This window comes from Lactuca sativa, chromosome 8, assembly GCF_002870075.4.
Source record: "Lactuca sativa cultivar Salinas chromosome 8, Lsat_Salinas_v11, whole genome shotgun sequence".
Taxonomy (NCBI): Eukaryota; Viridiplantae; Streptophyta; class Magnoliopsida; order Asterales; family Asteraceae; genus Lactuca; species Lactuca sativa.
In genome coordinates, this window is record NC_056630.2 from 192,947,296 (window position 1) to 192,966,248 (window position 18,953).

General features: G+C 41.5%; 1 non-coding gene across 1 annotated transcript; it reads left to right on the plus strand.

Moving 5' to 3' along the window:
* The first annotated feature begins 393 nt into the window (after positions 1-393).
* On the plus strand, positions 394-474 carry TRNAL-AAG (transfer RNA leucine (anticodon AAG)). The gene has a single exon. It is a non-coding gene; the product is annotated as a tRNA-Leu (tRNA).
* The last annotated feature ends 18,479 nt before the right edge of the window (positions 475-18,953 follow it).

The window sequence follows — 18,953 nt, forward strand, 5'->3', positions numbered from 1 at the left end:
TATATATATATATATATATATATATATATATATATATATAACCTTAATTTTATATGGATGGCCAAGGCCCACTCTTGTCCTCATGATTGTACATATTTGGCACCGAAATGCCAAATCAATTCCAAAATGGTTTGCTAAGGATGAGTTACTAATGTAAGCAAATCCAAATCGTCTACTTGTATATTTGTATCATGTAGCACATGGTTATTGGCGTAGCTTACATTTTAGTTTTGCAAATCTTAACGTTATATTGTATACATCTTTAAATATTATTATAGTTGTATGGGTTAAATGTGTATATATGTATACACATATTGCTGTAATAAAGTATCATTTTTCCTTAAGAATAATACATTATAATTATTATGAGAAAGTCTATTAGACCGAACAAAAGTTGAGATGGCCGAGTTGGTCTAAGGCGCCAGATTAAGGTTCTGGTCCGAAAGGGCGTGGGTTCAAATCCCACTCTCAACATATACCTTTTTTCAATTTTTTTTTTTCTTTATGCTTCAAACATACCCTTCTACTTTGTGTTCACTTACACTATCATCAGCATTAAAAACATTTGCAACATAGTCGTACACTAATTACAAGTTTGGAAAATTATTTTTGACAATCTCTTAGTTCCAATACAAATTAAAAGTAAATAAATCTTTGATTAACTATGTTTTATCGTTACCCTTCAACAATCAATTTTGTAATAAAATTCTGTATTAATTCATGAGAAAATTGCAAATTTAGCCAAATATACTAATTATTTTGGGGAAAATAGCCAAAAATTAGCCCTTAAAATCGCAGATGGATTAAGTCCATCTGCGATTTCACATTTCCATCTGCGATTTTGTGTATTCCATCTGTGATTTCGTAGAGATTTAGTATAAAAACGTTTTTTTTTTTCATTTTTCATTATATTTTTTAGAGAAACTCTCTTCCCCACCGGTTAGAAGGCAAACCAAATATTTATACATTTTTTTAAAGAGGTTTTAAACAAATTTTCCAACGAAATAACAACAAAAATGATAATTTCTTGAAAAAAATTATATATAATAAGGTTGTTTCGTAGTCAAACCTTATCAATTTCGCAGTTAAAAAAACAACAACATAAAATCGCAGATGAAAACAAGAGGAAATCGCAGATGGACTATGTCCATCTGCGATTTTATGCTGGAAAAGGAGTATATATACAGCGAATAAAAAACTAAAAAACCACTTGTACGTTCCCAGATGAGAAGACGTAATCGCATATGGCTTATTCCCATCTGCGATTTTAGTGGCTAAAAATGCAATTTTGATTTTTTTTTTGCTATTTTCCACAAAATAATTAATGTATTTGGTTAAATTTGCAATTTTCTCTTCATTCATAATAGAAAAATAGAAACACTGATTTTGCTTAATGTTTTGCTTGTACTATATCATCTTATCAAATCACAATTGGGTTTGAGCAATAGTCGAAACGAATGAAATCCCAAAAAAATCACCAATTCGAAACTGAACAAGAATAATAAAATATGTAATGAGGTCTAATGGCCAAAAAAAACTAAATATTATATAATATTATTGGTTGTCAAAAATCAAAATATTCAACTAATTAACCAAAAAAGATTATAAAAGATAAACATGATAATTTACAAAATGAACTACAAAAACACATTTGGCTCACGTTAGCCAAGACTCATAAAAACGAACTATAACCACCACCAAGAGCTACTCTCGGATTAAATTTGGCAGATACCTTCAAACATGGGCAAATGCTAAATCCAACATTCTGTAACCAAAGAAATAACAACTAACAAGTACAACAAATCATCATACTACAAGTCTATAATAACTTAACAAGTTTAAATAAGCTTAGAAATCATCATACTACAAAAGCCCATCATGAATTAATTATTTTATGTTTGATTTCATCCATTTTCAAGAAAAATTTGGCTTCTTCCATGATGGGGATACTGAATGTGAGACATGTAATGCAATAGAAAAAGGAACTTGTTAATGCCTCTAAACTGGACCAATTAATGACCATTAATAACAAACCAGTTTAGACTTTTAACATACCGAATGGGAAGAAACATTTTTTGGTACTTAATTGAATGACTCATTGCTTCTTTTTTGGAAGAATATTTGTTTGATTAATGTGGAGGTTTCTTGATAAACTCCATAAACTAGAAATACCTAAAAGATGTGAAGAACATGATATAGATACACAAAAAATGGTTTGTTTTATTCCACAATTAGTTAACAAATAGGCATATTAACCTTTGTTATGTCAAAAACTCAAAAACCCCAAGTTATCTCAATGCATGCCACACCAAAAATCCTAGCCATACCCCTAAACTGGGCCTACAATGATCAATGTGCAAGGTTAAATATGTCATTACACACCTAACCATCAATAAAAAGAGAATCATTTTACATGGACGGATTATGGATGCATAATTCCATCCTTTTATATTTGAAGATTGTCCATGTCTTTCATCTACATAGAAAAACGGATGAAATCAAACACAATAACTACAAGTCCATACTACAAATCACATATGCTTAGAAATCAGATGCACAAGATTAACATAAGCTTAGAAATCAAATAAAAAATCAGATGCTTAAAATCCCTCATATCAGATTAACATATGCCATATGCTTAAAATCCCTCAGAAATCAAATCCCTAAAATCCCTCATACGAACTATACACCGGGAAGGGGAGGCAGAACTAACCTTGGCAGAAGATGAGGGCTAGTGTCCGGTGAGATGGGAAGAAGGCGGTGACTTGGGGAGCAGAAGGCGTACCGGCGAGATGGGAAGCAACGACCTCAGAGGAGCAACGGCGTGCTGGGAAGGAGAATATGCCGACGTTTTTCTTTGTTGATTTTCAGCTAGCGTCGTGTAGACTGTAGAGTACAGACTACGGAGTGAGAGTGGAACAATGGAATGAATGGGAAGTTTACAGAAGACAAAACTGCAACAAATGGTCCTCTCGTTTCCTATCACTCAAAATTGTCATTTTTTGTCCAAAAAAAAGTTTGGGCCAGCACCAAGTCAACTTCCGTCTATTTCCCTCTGTTAAGTTATGTTTGACTAGTCAAATTAGGGGTATTTTGGTCATTTCTTATTTATGCCCCTTATTTTATATTAATAAAAGAATCCTATAAGAACGAATCTCAATCCCTCTTTGTCGTCGTTCTCAACTGTATCTTCTTCAACAAAGCGATTGTCTTCGATTTCTTCAAGAAATCAAAATAAAAAATGGTGCTTTGTTTTTGTGGTAAAATGGCCATAGTTCGCACCGCATGGACTAACAAAAATCCAGGTAGACGCTTCTGGGGATGCCCTACTGAGGTACGCAAAGGGTTTTTTTTTTTGGATTTCAGCATAAATCTCCCATTACATGTTACGATCTTCTTTTGTTTCTTCAATATTGAAGGGATCCAAATGTCGATTTATTGGGTGGTTTGATGGTCCAATGTGTGCACGTTCAATGGTAATTATATTTGGTATGTACATTTTGACCATTCTATTTTGTTTGTGGTTTATGTTGTATTAGGTGTCTAAGTTCATAATTATTTATGGAATGTACTTGACTCGATTGGCATGGTCCATTTGGGTTGCATGACATCATGACACTTGGATAGACTAAATGAGAAAGATGACACTTATGGTTTATTAATATATTATAAGTTTTAATATATTAATAATAATATTATTTAATTAGTATTGATCAAGAATTAATTTAGAATTAATTTTGTGATCAAAATGAGACTAATTAAATATATGGAGTTGATTGTGTAAATCATCTATTCTTATATAGTAGGCTAATGATCTATGGTTTATTAAATTGGGCTAAAACCCATAAGGTGTTTCATGGATAGTCCATGGAGGTTATGAACCCTTGGATCATGGAATATGAAAAGCCATGCACTTTAGGGTTTACATGGAGTAACCCTAAATGTGGCACACTATATAAGAAGCTCCATGGCTAGCAAAATCGGCACTAAGGATAGAACAAGAGGGCTAGCCGATTTTGAGTGTGTGTACACTTCTCTCAAAGTTATTCCAAGAGTTGTGGTGTTGTGTGAAACACTTGAAGCATCACATTTGGGGTGTTATTCTTACAAGGTTCTCAAGGAATCCAAGCAACAAGAAAGGTATGTTCTCCTACTAGCTTTTATATTTCAAGTTCCCCATGCCACGCTAGATAGGTTAAGAACCTTGGAAAAATCAAATTTGCATGTATCTTAGTAAAACATAGATCCAAGGTTTCTAGGGTTGCATATACACCTTAGGAGTGTTACAATGCTCAAAACCCTTTAGCGGTATCAGAGTCTAGGCTTGTTTTCTTGATACTTGATTTAAATTGTTGAAAAAACTCAAGTTTTCTGCATTCTGCTGAGTAAACTCGCCGAGTCCAAGGGGGGACTCGATGAGTCCATGTGTTATTTCATCCTACTAGTCGAGTTGGTTCTTGCACTCGACGAGTAGGAGGCCCAGAGTGCAGTTTTTTGAGTTTTGTTGCTGGAAATGGACTAGAAACATTACCCTAAACTGTTTTGGTCTTATAAAACCTATTTTAGATGGTGTAATGGTTATGCTAATTCATTTACAATAGTTATTATCAAAATTTCAAGTTTGTATGTGTTATTTATGAGTCTTGAAATTGTTGATATGAATGTTCATACCTTATGAGTTTAGAAGTTCATAGGAATTATTTGCAAATAGTTTGTTAGTTTAATTCTTGATTTTGATGTGTTTTAATGGAATCCTAATTTGTCCTCAAGTTATGGATTGCCAAAAGTATTTTTTAAGTCCATTAAATAGCACACAAGTTACATAATATGAAGAATCTTCATTTTAATAAATCATTAACTCATAAGTTATGAAGTTGAAAAGTTTTGAAAGTTACAAAATTTGTCCTCAAGTTTTGGAACATGTAAATTCACTTTAGAAAACTTTAGTTCCAACCCCTAGAATTTTAAAAGTTAAAATTTAACCATTATACTTATAATATTATAAGTTAATTAATTATATATATATATAAGAACAAGTCGTTTTACCGTTAGTATGCCTCATTCACGAAGCCGGTCTATAAGGGGGGGGGGGGGGGTATAAGGTTGTTGCCTATAAAATGACAGCTTAATGGGCGTCCACTCTCACTCACCACTTCCTTGACTAGTGGAGGGTCGTTAGCCGAATGGGTAGGACAATGACTTTAATCCTCATTAAAAGTATAATGATTATAAAGTAACTAAATTTTTTTATAAATTCCCAATCTTAGTTACTTTAGGAAAATATGAATTTGGTGCTAATCCATGAAATTACACTTTGCACCTTGCTTAAGTCGTTAGTGGAGCGTGTGTGGTTAACTGGCACACTAACTTGGATTTAACAAGGTTGGCAAAGGGTGGCTTAAGGTTTATCATAGATCGGTGGAGCGCGTGTGGTTAACCGGCACATCGATTAGGTGATAAACATTAAGAGTACCAAGTAATTTGCATGGTTATTCACACCTTGTTTTGTGATCCTCGGTATCCCAGTCACAAAACTTGAAGGGCACAATCGATATTGAAACATTCCATTGAAAAGTTCAATGAATCTGAAAAGAATCTAGGAGTTTCAAAACCAATTAAAACCTAGTAATACATTTCATTTTCATGGTGGAAATTGGTGAATCGTCATTCACCTACCTTCAAATATTTTATAGTTTGGATTACGGCATCCCTCTTCTAAGTTATAAAATATTGTGTTGGGTCCTAGCCTTAATATTACATTTGGGTGTCTTATTAAGGACTATCTATATATCTAATCTAAACTTGTCTCTTTTTTTTTCATATGTCTTCCAACAATGTTGCTTATGGCTCAAACCCTACCGACTCCTTCTCTCTCATGAACCTTTGTGGGAGAGTCATCTTCGCTGGATCCAACTTCAATGATTGGATCAGGAACATCAGGATGATCACACGCTATGAGGACAAGGAATATGTCCTCGACAAGGAGCTGAAGGATCTTGATGAGTCTACTGCTACTCTTGAGGAGATTGCTGACTTTTAGGGCACATGAGAGAGATGCTACCGAAGTGGCATGTATCATGTTAGCCACGATGACAACAGAGCTCAAAATTCCTATAGGGACTTTTATCCTTTTGAGATGCACCAGGATTTGATGGACGGATACCATCAGAGTGCTCTTCAAGAGCGATATGAAATAATCTCCTCCATGATAACAACCAGAATGAAGGATGGTGAACCCATCACGGACCACATGCATAAAATGCAAAGGTTTGTGGACCGTCTGCTTAAGTTGAATGTGAACTTTCCGGAGGAGTTGGCAATTGACATCATTTTTCACTCCTTACCTTCTTGTTATGATCAATTCCGAATGACCTATCACGTGAACAAGGAGGAGGTCACACTCAGCAAACTCCAAGGACTTTTGAAGACAACCGAAACCGGTCTTAAAGGTAAATCAGTTGTTACCACTCCTACTCCTACCGCTGCCCTGTTCTAGTCACCGGGCAAGGAAAAGGAAAGAAGAAGAAGAGCCCTTCGAAGGGACCCAAGGGAAAGTCTCTTGATGGCTCCTCTTCAAGTAGAACCAAAGGTGGTTCTGTCACTCCTTCTACCAACACTAAAGAGGCTGAATGCTTCTATTGCCATGAAAAGGCGCACTGGAAGCGTAACTGCCCAAAGTACTTACAAGATGTTAATGATGGGAAAGTAAAACCCAACCATGCAGGTATTTACACTATATTGTCTAATAACTTACCCCATTCTAATTCTTGGGCCCTTGATACAGGTTGTGGTATTCACATATGTTCTGATTTGCAGGGCTTTAAGAAGAAGTGAGAATGTGGAGCATAGGAAGATAAACTTGATCATGGGGAATAGGAAAGCTTTGCTTGTCACCAAAATTGGAGTTTATTCTTTGTTGCTAAGTAGTGGGTTAGTGTTAGATTTGAATAAGTGTTGTTACTCGTCTGAAATGGCAAGAAATATTATTTCCTTTCATGGTTTGTACAAACAAGGATTTACTTTTTCATTTGATAATGAATGTGGTGGTATTAATGTTGTCTTTAATAATGCTCTTTATTTTAAAGCATTACCTTGTGATGGTGTATATGAAACTGTGTTGGTTGTTGATAACCTAGGAAATAATCTGTTGTGTATCGATTCTTCCACTAACTTGGATAAAGCATCATTATGGCATTGTCGTCTTGGACATGTGAGCAAGAAACGCATAGGCCAACTCTAAAAGGATGGAGTCTTGGAGTCATTTGACTTGAAGTCAGATGATAGTTGTGAATCTTGTTTACTTGGAAAAATGGCAAAGTCACCCTTCACTAGTTCTTGTGCTAGGGGTGAAGGTTTGTTGGATCTTGTACACACAAATGTGTGTGGACCCTTCAGAACCGCCACAAGGGATGCTAACCGCTTCTATGTGACTTTTACTGATGATTATAGTAGATATGGATATATCTACTTAATCAAGCATAAGTCAAAAACCTTTGAAAAGTTCAAGGAGATTAAACAGGAAGTAGAGAATCAGCTGGGCAGGAACATTAAGATGCTTCGATCCGATCAAGGTGGTGAGTATCTTAGTACAAAGTTCCTTGACTATCTTAAGGAATGTGGGATTGTCTCACAATTGACACCTCCCAGAACACCACAGCTTAATGGTGTGGCTGAGAGGCGTAATCGAACCTCGTTGGACATGGTTCGTTCCATGATGAGTCAAGCTTCGCTATCAATCTCATTTTGGGGGTATGCCATAGAGACCGCCACCCATATTCTTAATCTAGTCCCTACTAAAAAGGTTGCCAAAAAACCTCACAAGATGTGGACTGTGAAAGTTCCCAATTTGGACCACATCAAGATTTGGGGTTGCGAGGCTTTCGTGAGGCGCGAGACTCACGATAAGCTCGAACCTCGAAGTGAGAGGTGTATTTTCATCGGCTACCCATAAAAATCCTTTGGTTACCTCTTCTATAGATCCGATGATAATGTGGTCTTTGTAGCAAGGAGAGGAGTCTTTTGTGAGAGAGAGTTCATAAGCCAAGGAAACAGTGGGAGGCAAATTGATCTTAAAGAAATTCAAGAGTCAAGTGGTGAAGGAACCTCAAACCCTAGCAATCAACCTGAGGAGGAAATTCCTGTTGATTCGACGGACGAGTCAATACCTCTAAGGCGTTCCACGAGAGTTAGGAATGCACCTGAGCATTACTATGGTTTCCATATTACTGCGGAAGGTGATACACTTATCAGTGATAACACACTGGTAAGTATGGATGAACCTAACAGCTACACGAAAGCCATGGCATGCCCTGAGGTTGCTAAATGGAAAGAGGCTATGGACAGCAAGATGCAGTCCATGTATGACAATCAAGTTTGGAACTTGGTTGAAAATGTATCAGGTCGTAAGACAGTCGGGTGCAAATGGATCTTCAAGAAGAAGACCGAAATGGATGGTAATGTACACACTTATAAGGCGCGACTGGTTGCAAAGGGCTTTTCTCAAACTTCGGGAGTTGATAATGATGAGACATTTTCACCAGTAGCGAAGATTAAGTCTACTAGGGTTAAGTTATCCATTGCTGCATTTCATGATTATGAAATATGGAAAATGCATGTCAAAACAGCTTTCCTTAATGAAAAGTTGGTGTAATGACGTAAAATTTCAAAACAATTTTTCATTTTTAAAACATCACATATCTCATAAAGTAATCTCAAACTCAAATGTATCAAATATTATCTCAACCAGACATATCCTAGAATCTCAAATACATAATGCATAATACTCTATCAGTGTGTACAGATCATGCCGGCGCCTCCCGCGATCCTCACTGGTACCTGAAACACATATCACATAACACGGTAAGCATAAATGCTTAGTGAGTTCCCCAAAATACCACATACAGCACATAAGCCACTCGAGGCTATAACTTTGTATGACCCTTCGGTCAATGTGTCTCAGCGGGACCCTCCAGTCCCGTAGCTCGTTGGACCCTCCGGTCCGGTCTAGCTCGTTGGACCCTCCGGTCCGGTCTGATCGAGGACCCTCTGGCCTCATTAGTCGTTGGACCCTCTGGTTCGGTCTATATAACACATAACATATATATAACACAATACACATAAATCTCAAACATACACATACACATAAGACCCTCCGGTCTGTACATAGATACCACTCTAGGTAATGTACAGTGAGAAGACTCACCTCGGGTAATCTCAGAATGTCTCGAACTCGAATACTGATCTAGCCTCCGCCTCATCACATAAAGTAATTTACATCTAGTTAACAAAGATTCTCAAAGGCTAGACTAATCCCTCCCTATAATCTCTTAGAAGGGGAAAAGACCATTTTACCCCTCCAATGGTCCAAATGTCCAATTGTTAACCAAACCCTAAAAGTCAACGAAAGTCAACAACGGGCAGTACGTGCGGCGTACCAACTCTGTACGCGGGGCGTACCCCGGCTATCCAAAACCGGGGATCTCAATCCCTACGTTGCGCGTTCTGAGATTTACGCCCAACGTAAGTCGTAGTTTCATGCACTTAATGATTTTGGTGTGAATCGATTAAGATACAAGCTCATATTCCAGATCTATTCCTTCTCATGCCTCTTAACCCATAAAGTCGAAACCTTTAAGCCTTCGCATGGCTGTAAAGGTCACCATTCACTCCAAACTCTTATCCTCTTTCCTCATTAAGTCCTTAACTCATGCATGACTCAATACTAACGACCAAAATTGGATTTTTATGGATCTACAACACATTTTTCACTGAAATGGGTCAGATCAAGGCTTATGGAGATCATTTACACATAAAGTCTCTATCTTGGGACAAAAACCCTAAAAATTGGTCCATAAAGTACAAATCCAAAATGATGAAGAAAGCTTTGAGCTTTTTACCTCCAAGTGGTGCCCCAACCTCTGAAAAGCTCAGATCCAAAGCTTGCACTCCAACTCTAGCTTCCACAATGGCCTTCTCCTCTTCTTCACAAGCACACAATGATACTACAAGCTCAAAACACACACACAAGCTTAGAACAACGGTTTGCTCTCTTAGGGTTTCACTCTCTAGAAATGGAGGCTAAAAAAGAGGCCATAATGTTCCTTTTATAGTGCTCAGTCCTCATTTAGGGTTTCATGTCTGAGCCCAATACGCCCAATGTACACTATGGTGCGCCCAACGTACTGGGTAGAATCAGCGTCAAGAGCACGCTCATGAGTATGCGCAATGTACTCTTCAGTATGCCCAACGTACCCATTTGCTACAATTTCCTTCCATGGGCTAGTTTTGACAACTTGGAAAAGAAGAATGATTAAAGAGGAATACCTGAATTTCAGGGTGTTACAATTCTCCCCCACTAGAATCATACTTCGCCCTCGATGTCTCACCCTGCAAATAACTTTGGATGTTGCTCGCGCATCTCTATCTCCGGCTCCCAAGTCAACTTAGACCCTCTCCGACGTTGCCACTAGACCTGAACTAGAGGCACCTCCTTGTTTCTCAGAACCTTGATCTTCCGATCCAAGATCGCGATCGGCCTCTCAATGTAATTTAAGCTCGCATCCACCTGAATATCCCCTAGTGGCACTACTTCCGTCTCATCGGCTATATACTTCCTCAACTGGGATACGTGGAAGGTATCATGAATCTGACTCAACTCTTCGGGTAGCTCCAATCGATATGCTACCTTGCCCACTCTAGCGATTACCCTAAAAGGACCAATGTATCGAGGCCCCAGTTTACCCCTCTTCCTGAATCGGATCACTCCTTTCCAAGGAGATACCTTTAGGAGTACAAAGTCTCCAACCTGGAACTCGAGCTCGGATCGCCGCCTATCCGCATAACTCTTCTGGCGGCTCTGGGCAGTCAGTAATCTCTGTCTGACCTGCTGTATTTGCTCAGTCATCTTAGGCACTATCTCAGTGCTACCCATCACTCGCTGCCCTACCTCTCCCCAACAGATGGGATTTCGACATCTCCTCCCATATAAAAGCTCAAAGGGAGGCATACCAATACTCGAATGGTGGTTGTTGTTATAGGAGAACTCAGCCAAAGGTAGGTATGTGTCCCAACTTCCACCGAAGTCCAGAACACATGCTCGAAGCATGTCCTCGAGCGTCTGAATCGTCCGCTCACTCTGCCCGTCTGTTTGTGGGTGATAAGTGGTACTGAAGTGCAATCTCGTACCCAACTCCTTGTGGAACTTCTTTAGAACCTGGAAGTGAAACATTCATCTCGGTCCGACACAATCGAGATCGGAACTCCATGCCGCGACACCACCTCTCTCACATATATCTCTGCCAGCCTCTCCGCAGAAGAGCTCTCACTGATAGCAAGGAAGTGAGCACTTTTCGTCAGCCGGTCCACAATCATCCAAATTGCATCCACACCCCTCGTGGTCCTCGGAAATTTGGTGATGAAGTCGATATAAATTTGTTCCGACTTCCATTGGGGAACCTTAAGTGGCTGCAATTTGCCATGCGGACGCTGGTGCTCGGCCTTAACCCGGCGACAGGTCAAGCACTTCTCTACTACCCATGCAACATCCCTCTTAATACAGGGCCACCAGTAATCTCTCTTCAGGTCCGAATACATCTTAGTGGCCCTAGGATGGATCGAGAATCTCGATCTGTGCGTCTCCTCCATCAGTATGCTCTGTGCCCCGCCCATAAACACACCCAAATCCAACCATGAAAGGTCATAAGCCCTTGACTATCGGTAACAAACTCAGATACCTACCCAATCACTCGCTCTCTCTTGCAGTTCTCCGGTCTCAGAACCTCTGCTTGGGCCTCTCAAATGGTATCCAACACCGGAGTCATCACCGTCATCCTCATACATATATTTTGAATCAGGGCACTCTCCGCCCTGGGGCTCAGAGCATCGGCTACCACGTTAGCCTTGCCCGGGTGGTACAGGATCTCACACTTGTAATCCTTTACCACATCCAACCATCTCCTCTGGCGCATATTCAGGTTGGGCTGATCCATCAGATACTTCAAACTCTTGTGGTCCGTGTATATGATACATGGAACCCCATACAAATAATGGCGCCATATATTGAGGGCGAACACCACTGCCCCCAACTCCAAATCGTGGGTGGGATACCTCGTCTCATGAGGCTTCAGCTTCCTCAATACGTATGCTATCACGTGCTCTCTCTGCATAAGCACCACACCCAACCCCGATATAGACGCATCACAATACACCACGAAATCCTCCATCCCCTCCGGAAGGGCTAACACCGGGGCTTTGCACAATCTCTGGCGAAGAGTCTCAAATGAGGTCTGTTGTTCGGGACCCCAAGTAAAAGCAATGCCCTTCCGGGTCAATCTGGTGATGGGAAGGACAATTTTAGAGAAATCCTTGGTAAATCTCCGATAGTAGCCAGCCAACCCCAGAAAACTTCTGATCTCGGTGGGGGATCTCGGCACCTCCCAACTCATGACAACCTCAATCTTGGCTGGATCGACCAATATCCCATTCTGATTAACGAGATGTCCCAAGAACTGGACCTCTCGTAACCAGAAATCACACTTGGAGAATTTGGCATAAAGCCTCTCCGATCTCAATACTCCAAGGATCTCTCTCAAATGCTCCTCATGCTGCTCTCTGGATCTCGAATATAATAGAATATCGTTGATGAACACAATCATCGATCGATCCAACATCGGCCTGCATACTTGGTTCATGAGGTCCATGAACGCTGCTGGTGCATTGGTGAGCCCAAAAGGCATCACCACGAACTCGTAATGCCCATAACGAGTCCTGAACACCGTCTTCTGGATATCCTCATCACGCACCCTCATCTGGTGATACCTAAATCTCAAGTCTATCTTGGAAAACCAAGACGCTCCCTGCAACTGAGCGAACATATCGTCGATCCTCGGTAGCGGATAATGGTTCTTGACCATCAACTTGTTCAACTCCCGATAATCAATGCACATCCGGTGTGAACCATCCTTTTTCTTGACAAAAAGGATTGGCACTCCCCACGGCGAGCTACTCGGTCGGATGAATCCCTTCCTTAACGACTTCTGAAGCTGCGAGGATAACTCCTGCATCTCTGGTGGCGCAAGGCGATAAGGTGACTTGGCAATAGGCGCTGCCCCCGGAACCAAATCGATGCGGAACTCCACCTGCCTTTCGGGAGGCACACCCGACAACTCCTCGGGGACAACATCCGGAAACTCACGCACTATCGGTACCTCACCGACAGAACTCGGCCTCTCCGCGGCAACTCGTGTATCCATCACATAGGCTACAAACCCTCTACAGCCCTGCTGTAGACTCTGTCTCGCTCTGGCATCTGAACAAAATATTGACCCAGATCGGGTACCCTCGCCATACATTGTAAGCACTCCCCCACTAGGGTCTTGTATGGTCACCAACTGTCGCTCACAGACTATAACAACTCCAAATTGGCTCAACCAGTCCATGCCCACGATGACACAGACATCCCCCATTGCAATCGGTACCAGATCTATCGGGAACTCAACACCGAAAATCTCGAGTACGCATCCTCGAATCACATTAGTAGCATAAACTGCTCGCTCATCAGCTATAGAAACTCATAGAGGGCGACTCAACGCCTCTCGTCGGATACTGATGTGCTGGCTAAACGCTAATGACACAAAAGATTGACTCGCACCCGAGTCAAAAGGTATGGTATAGCAGCCTTTCCGAGCGAGCCTCTGGGATCTCCTGTAAACCCCCATGATGTGGTAAAGGGAGGATATTAGGGGAAGCAGGGAGTGGAGATTCCCCTGCAGAGAGCCAGATGAGGGGAGACCCTCACGTCCGGTTCGGAGGGCGGGGATATCTCGACCCAAGGAAAGAAAGAGATATGCACCAAAATGCAGGTGTTGCACCAAACACTGGTGGTTCTTTCTTGTTGTAAGTGAAGGCAACGAAAAGACCCGAAAATAACGAATAATGAAACAATTCATATATTGACGAGAGAAGGGCTTTAGATAGACAACCCTCTTTCGCCATGTTCGTCGCCCTACTCTAGATTTCACTTCATTCTATGGATTGGTTCTACCTCAAAAGAACATATACATGGAGCTATGTCGACTTACGTACGTCTCGTTGACTAAACGATCAGGTATACCACGCCACGTATCATCCCCTCTTTCTTTCAAAAAGTACCGACGCTCAATCGAAAGAAAGATAAATCCACTATATGCTTAACTCATGCCCCAGGAATCCCGGGGGTAAGAACTAATTTTTTACTGGAGGGAAGGCTGGGCGAGGGGTCTCTATCTATAGATCCTAGACGATGGAGACCATCTAGCTATTCATTAAGAAATGCCTGAAATGCTTGCTTTAAGCCGCATACGAAAACCCCACATGCACCTTTCACCCCTCGAAAATACACTGATAATGAAACTCGGCGCCCTTCGAATGGTTTCTATGATGTTCTACCTTTGCGTAGTCTCGGTCCACAGTGATAGTGGAAGGCTCCGCACCTGAGTCTCGTTAGACTCAGCAGAAGTGTAAGGTGTAAGTGAAGAGAATAGAAGAGAATAACACCAAAGCAGGTACATAACTCACAAGAAAAGTACTTATGTATACCACAATATAAGCACAATATCTCCAACTCAGAATAAATAAATAACAGAATACATACTAGCCACGACATCGGGCGCTGCGTGGACCTCCTCCACTGTTAACTGAAAGGCTCTCCCGCGAGCCTTCGGTGCCTCGGCCTTCACTGGCCGGGCCTCGTTAGCTCTAGCTGCAGCAGGTGTAGATCCATGTGTTGATCCCTGAAGTAGCTGTGGGCACTCGGCCTTCTGATGGCCAGTCTGGTTGAAGTGAAAGCAAACTGCAAACCCTTAGGGGCAATCCCTCGCAAAATGCCCCTCCTTGCGACACTTGTAGCACACCCCTGCTCTGCACACTACCTCATGTTTCTTGTTGCACTTCCCACAAGCCTAGCCCTTCTGTCCCCCAGATCTCGAATCAGCGGGCTTTGCTCGCTTGGCTACCGGCTGTGACTGAACCGGTCTCCTGCCCCTCCTTTGAGACTTGGCCTCCTCCCTGTCCCGAGTCTCTAGCTCAATCTCCCTCTTCCGGGCATTTTCCTGGAGCTCGACAAATGTCCGGTATGACGAGTTCGCCACGAACTCGCGAATTACTCTCCTCAGAATGCTCAAATATTGGCTCATATGTGGCTGCTCGGTAGACACATGCTCAGGGCAAAACAACGCCCTCTCTTGAAACATCCGTGTAATCACAGTCACGGACTCCGTCCCTTGCTTGAGGGACAAGAACTCCTGGGCCAACCATTCCCTCTCTACCGGGGGAACATACTCATCTCAGAACATGGTGGTGAACCTCTCTCAGGTCACCGCTGTAATCTTTGTAGAAGTGAAATCAGTCGTCACAAACTTCCACCGGTCCTTCGCTCCCAAGCGAAGCTGGTTTAGCGCGAACCCTACCCTCAGATGCTCCGGACAAGAACAAGTGTATAAGCATCCATCAATGTCAGAGATCCACCTCATCGCGACTATCGGATCCTGAGTCCCATCAAACTCTAGTGGCTTCGTGTTGCTGAATTCTCGGTACATCAATGAGTCACCCCCCCTGTGGCATCACGGCAGCGACGGCTGTGGTGGCTGCAGCAGCAGTCGCCTCGGTAACAGCAACATATCTCTCGTTAAACGTCTCAATCACTGTGGTCTTGATAGACCCAAACATCTCCGGAGTGGCCTCCCGGATCGCCGCGGCCACATCGCCATGAATCATCCGACGAATCTCCTCGTCACTCACTCTGCTTCTCTCTGGTGTGTGGCGTGTCCCAACCATGATGTCTCTGAAATACAACACAAAAGAAATCAGAGACTCGTTCGAGTATACTCGCACTCGATACCCAACCCTAGTTGTTCCTTAGTACCCTAAGGATTCTTACTTGGGCTGCTCACTGATCCGGTGTTTCCAGTAGTACTGGCCCTATACTACCTTCCACACCGCAATAGTATTCACCTTAAGTCCTCCTCCTAGGATCCCAGATCACAAGAACACTATAACTCGCTGAATACAGGCTACCCTACAGTAAACCACTCATAAGCTCCTCGTTGCTACCTATTAACTCTCGAAGTAACTCATAGTAGCAGTAATCTCCTAGGCTAAGGCATCACAAATCAGGCCACTCTAGTCCTAGATATGAATACCTAGCCTACTCTAGCATGCATAACATATCACATAATATCTCATAACACATAACTTAAGGGTATTTTGAGAAATCACCGTTCGGGCGCTGGCTGATCGTACACACTGCTCCATTCTGCTTTTCTCAAAAATCTTTTACTCTTTTAGAAAAATTGTTTCTTTTATGAAATTTTTTCTCAAAACCTCAGTTAGAGTTCAAATATGCCCGAGGGTGCATCCGAATCCCTCAAACGAAGGCTCTGATACCAGCTTGTAACGACATAAATTTTCAAAACAATTTTTCATTTTTAAAACATCATGTATCTCATAAAGTAATCTCAAACTCAAATGTATCAAATATTATCTCAACCAGACATATCCCAAAATCTCAAATACATAATGCATAATACTCTATCAGTGTGTACAGATCATGTCGACGCCTCCCGCGATCCTCACTGGTACCTGAAACACATATCACATAACACGGTAAGCATAAATGCTTAGTGATTTCCCCAAAATACCACATACAACACATAAGCCACTCGAGGCTATAACTCTGTATGACCCTTCGGTCAATGTGTCTCAGCAGGACCCTCCAGTCCCGTAGCTCGTTGGACCCTCTGGTCCGGTCTAGCTTGTTGGACCCTCCGGTTCAGTCTGATCGAGGACCCTCTGGCCTCATGAGTCGTTGGACCCTCTGGTCCGGTCTATATAACACATAGCATATATATATATATATATATATATATATATATATATATATATATATATATATATATATATATATATATATAACATAATACACATAAATATCAAACATACACATACACATAAGACCCTCCGGTCTGCACATAAATACCACTCTAGGTAATGTATAGTGAGAAGACTCACCTCGGGTAATCTCAGAAAGTCTCGAACTCGAATACTGATCTAACCTCCACCTCATAACATAAAGTAATTTACCTCTAATTAACAATGATTCTTAAAGGCTAGACTAATCCCTCCCTATAATCTTTTAGAAGGGGAAAAGACCATTTTACCCCTCCAATGGTCCAAATGTCCAATTGTTAACCAAACCCTAAAAGTCAACGAAAGTCAACAGCAGGCAGTACACGGGGCGTATCCCGACTATCCAGAACCGGGAATCTCAATCCCTACGCTGTGTGTTCTGAGATTTACGCCCAACGTAAGTCTTAGTTTCACGCACTTAATGATTTTGGTGTGAATCGATTAAGATACAAGCTCATATTCCAGATCTATTCCTTCTCATGCCTCTTAACCCATAAAGTCGAAACCTTTAAGCCTTTGCATGGTTGTAAAGGTCACCAATCACTCCAAACTCTTATCCTCTTTCCTCATTAAGTCCTTAACTCATGAATGACTCAATACTAACGACCAAAATTGGATTTTTATGGATCTACAACACATTTTTCACTGAAATGGGGCAGATTAAGGCTTATGGAGATCATTTACACATAAAGTCTCTATCTTGGGACAAAAACCCTAAAAATTGGTCCATAAAGTACAAATCCAAAATGATGAAGAAAGCTTTGAGCTTTTTACCTCCAAGTGGTTCCCCAACCTCTGAAAAGCTCAGATCCAAAGCTTGCACTCCAACTCTAGCTTCCACAATGGCCTTCTCCTCTTCTTCACAAGCACACAATGATACTACAAGCTCAAAACACACACACAAGCTTAGAACAATGGTTGGCTCTCTTAGGGTTTCACTCTCTGGAAATGGTGGCTGAAAAGGAGGCCATAATGTTCCTTTTATTGTGCTCATTCCTCATTTAGGGTTTCATGTTTGAGCCCAGTACGCCCAACGTACACTATGGTACGCCCAACGTACTGGGTAGAATTCGCGTCAAGAGCACGCTCATGAGTACGCGCAATGTACTCTTCAGTACGTCCAACGTACCCATTTGCTACAATTTCCTTCCATGGGCTAGTTTTGACAACTTGGAAAAGAAGAAGGATTAAAGAGGAATACCTGAATTTCAGGGTGTTACAGTTGGCTGAGGATGTTTACATTAGTCAACCAGAGGGTTTTGTCAGTACAGAGTACCCTAATAGAGTGTGTAAGCTTAAGAAATCCATCTATGGATTGAAACAAGCACCTCGCAGATGGAATCTTTATTTCGATGAGAAAGTTAAAGAGTTTGGTTTTTCGAAGAGCGAAGATGAATCTTGTGTACATGTCAAGGTTAGTGGGAGTATAGTTAGCTTTTTGGTATTGTATGTGGATGACATACTACTTATAGGAGATGACATCCCAACTCTGCAGGAAGTGAAGTCCTGGCATGGGGTGTATTTCGCTATGAAGGACCATGGAGAGCTTGCCTATATCTTAGGGATAAGGATTTTGAGAGACAGGAGTAAGAGACTAATTGGACTTCGTCATAGTGCCTACTTGGATAAGGTGGAATAGGTTTAGCATGTCGGATTCAAAGAAAGGAGAGTTACCGATCCAGAGTAACGTCAGACTGAGTAAGACTCAGAGCCCGAGTACAGAGGCTGAGATAGCTGAGATGAGTCGAATACCGTATGCTTCCGTTGTAGGCTCGATCATGTATGCTATGACTTTTACTTGTCCTGATGTGGCATTTGTTTTGAGCATGGTCAACAGATATCAGGGGAACCCTAGCAAGGCTCACTGGACTGCGGTAAAGAACATTCTCAAGTACCTGCAGAGGACTAAGGACTGGGTCCTTACCCTCGGTGGGAGTGATGACTTGAGAGTAGTAGCGTATAGTGATGCTAGTTTCCAGACTGATAGGGACAATTTCCGCTCTCAGTCATGA